Raw genomic sequence first — 3,738 nt, 5'->3', positions numbered from 1 at the left:
GCGTTTCAAGACATCCAGCAGTTCCTCCTCTGTAATCTGGACATTTTCAAGATGTCACTATCTATTTCCCCACATTCTATATATCTTCCATGTCCTTCTCCACAGTAAATACTGTTGCAAAATACTCATTTAGTATCTCCCCATCTCCTGCGGCTCTACATAAAGGCTGCCATTGTTACTCTTTTGTCCTTAATGTATTTGTAAAAACCCTTTGGATTCTCCTTAACCCTATTTGCCAAAGCTATCTCACGTCCCCTTTTTTCCCTCCTGATTTCCCTCTTAAGTATACTCCTATTGCCTTTATACTCTTCTTAGGATGTACTCAATCTCTGCTGTTTATACCTGACATATGGTTCCTTCTTTCTCTTAACCAAAACTTGAATTTCTCTAGTCATCCAGCATTCCCTACACCTTACCAGCCTTGCCTTTCACCCTAACAGGAATATAGTGTCTCTGGACTCATGATCTCATTTTTGAAGGCTTCCCATTTTCCAGCCATCCTTTTATCTGCAAACATCTGCCCCCAATCAATTTTTAAAAGTTCTTGCCAATACCATCAAAATTGGCCTTCTTCCAATTTAGAACTTCAACTTTTAGCTCTGGTCTATGCTTTTCCGTCACTATTTTAGAACCAATAGAATTAAGACCGTTGGCTCCAAAGTGCTCTCCCACTGAAACCTCAGTCACCTGCCCTGCTTATTTCCCAAGAGTAGGTCAAGTTTTGTAGCTTCTCTACAAGTTATGACATCCCACCCCATTACCTACTGTCACTCGCTATTCCCCTCACCCACTTATTGCACCACCACACCTCTTTATCCATTATACACCCCTTCCCTCTCATCCCCTTCCCCATGATCCCACTCAACCCCGTTCCCATTTACCCACTCACCTCCACCCTATTATCCCACTCCCCCCATTATCCCACTCAACCGCTTTCCCATTTACCCACTCACCTCCACCCTATTATCCCACTCCCCCCATTATCCCACTCAACCCCGTTCCCATTTACCCACTCACCTCCACCCTATTATCTCACTCCCCCCATTATCCCATTCAACCCCTTTCCCATTTACCCACTCACTCCCCATTATCCCACTCGACCCCTTTCCCATTTACCCACTCACCTCCACCCTATTATCTTTCTCCCTCCCCCCCATTATCCCCCACCCCCTTCCTAATGAACCCACTCACCCCTTCCCCATATACCACACCAACCCGTTTCTGTCATTCCAACTACCCCTTCCCCATTATTTCTCATCCCTTCTCAAATTATCCCCACCCCTTCCCAATTATCCCACTCACCCCATCACCATTATGCCACACTCCGTGCCCTAGTATATCCCACACCCCTACCCCATTATCCCAATCACTCCTCTCCATTAACCCCTACTCCTTCCATATTGTTCCCCTCCCCCTTCCAGGTTGACTCTCATGTTGGGGGTGGGAGGTTAGAGCCGCGACTTCTCTGTTTCTTCGTGGGGCGGGTGGAAGTGGAGGAGGAGGCGGGGCTAAGACGGGACTCCCGCCCCTTCTCTCCCATTGGCTGTCCCCCAGGCATGCGGGAGCCTGGGGTTGGGGAGGGCGCCTGTCAATCACCGGCGGGAGGCGGGCTGGCGGGAAGGGCTCGAGGGGAAAGGGGGGCGGGGCGGAGGCAGCTGCCAATCACAGCTCGCGGTGGGGACGGGGGAGAATGGGCGGGCGAAGGGTGTTTTCCGGCGACAGTATTCGATACATTGGGTCTTCTGTTGGGATACACTGTAGCGCTCGGAGGATACATTGTATCTTCTGTCCGGATACACTGTAGCGGCGAGGCCGATACATTGTGGTCGCTCCGGGGGTTACATTGTAGTAGCGCCTAGGAGCGAGGAGGGGGGTTTTCCGCTCCTCCTCCTCCTCCTGGGTCATATCAGCAGCAGCCCCCCCCCCCCCCACCTCGATGTCCGTTCGGCCCCCACTCCAAAACATTAAGACAACCCTAACCTGCGACCTTTTCCCCTCCTTCCCTCCCTCCTATCCCATCTCTCCTCTCCCTCCCTCCCTTCTAACCCATCTCCCTCTCCACCTCAGGACTCTGCACACTTGGGGAAACTCCCCTCGACCGAGGCTGATAGCATGGGGGACAAGTCTGGCACAAGGTAGGTGCACTTTCACCTCTTGTTAAAATTGTGTGTGTGTGTGTGTGTGTGTGTGTGTCTTCTCCTACCTTTGCTGTAGAAGTGCATCTCCTTTACCTCACGCGTGGGGGCCAGCCCATATTTAAAGGGAGGTTGCACCCCCTAACCCCCCCCCCCAAAAAAAAGGCCTTATTTTTGGGCTGTGAGTTTTCCTTTTGCTGCATATATCATCAGACCTAAGCAACAAGTATCCTCGTTCTTTTTTATTATTATATTAATCCATCTCTCAAGCAGGATTTAGAGGTGCTCAATTATGTGCCCTTGGTGTATACTGATCTGCTTTTTTTTATTTACTATTGCACCACCAGTCTGCCTGTATGACATCTGTTCCCCCTCACCGCTTCCCTTGTTCTGCGCTTTGGTGGTGTTGGATATGCCTGCTCCCCCCTCATTTCATTTATATATAAATGCTGTTGGTGGTCCAGTTCTCCCAATGATGCCTGATGGGCGGGTGGCTTGTTTTACCCATTGCCTTCCTTTCTCCAGAGCTCCTGGAGTCTGGCTGACAAATCCAAGGTGTGGGGTTGAACATGTGACATTCAGCTTCTGTGAACAGAACTTTGGGCTCCTTTGCATTTGTGTCTCCCTAAGGTGTACCTGCACTTGATAGTTTGACCTCCTTCCACGTGGCTCTTTGTGGAATGAGGCTGTTTTGATAAGGATGTTCTGTCTATTGAATGCTGCTGGTTTTAAGAGCATCCATATGTGTGTGAAATATATCGTCTGCATCGTTCTCTTTTGGCTAATTGTTGCTGTTGGACTTTGGCAATCCACTGGCCTCCCTCTTTCCCCCACCCCCCACCCCAGTTTGGAGGAAGTGTTCTAATTTGCAACTTTATCACTCTTGTGCTGACTGATTTGCATTGTTTGCCGGTGAACCGATTTGGTTTTCAAACCTCATCTCAGCCTTGTTTCCAAACAAAAAAATTCCAGGGCTAGTTCCCTAAGCGACGACTCAATCTCCACCAGCCCTACCCTTTGCTGGGATCTCTCTCTGCCACACAATTCTCACTCCCCAATCACCCATGATCTTAAGTGCCCTGCATTTGGTGGTTGACTCGGGCCTAGGACTCTGCAGTTGTCTCCCTAAACCTCTCCACCTTTCTACCTTCCTTTTTCTGCTTTGACCTCTGACCCAGTATCGGGTCAATGGTCTCAGAACTCCTGATGTGTCTGTAAGACGTAGGCCATTCAGCCCATCGAGTTTGCTCTGTCATTCACGGGTGATACAGTGGCTACGGGCAGCATGGTGGCTCAGTGGTTAGCACTGCTGCCTCGAGGCACCAGGGATCCGGATTAGATTCCACCCTCAGGCAACTGCCTGTCTGTGTGGAGTTTGCACACACTCCCCGTGTCTGCGTGGGTCTCCTCCGGGTGCTCTGGTTTCCTCCCACAATCCAAAGATGTGCAGGTCAGGGTGAATTGGCTATGCTAAATTGCCCATAGTATTAGGTGCAAAAGTCAGGGATAAACATAGGGGAATGGATCTGGGTGGGTTACTCTTTGGAGGGTCAGTGCAGGCTTGTTGGGATGCAGGGCCTGTTTCCCTACTGTTGGGAATCTA

Source organism: Chiloscyllium punctatum, chromosome 21 (assembly GCF_047496795.1).
Source record: "Chiloscyllium punctatum isolate Juve2018m chromosome 21, sChiPun1.3, whole genome shotgun sequence".
Taxonomy (NCBI): domain Eukaryota; kingdom Metazoa; phylum Chordata; class Chondrichthyes; order Orectolobiformes; family Hemiscylliidae; genus Chiloscyllium; species Chiloscyllium punctatum.
This window is presented reverse-complemented; position numbering follows the sequence as displayed.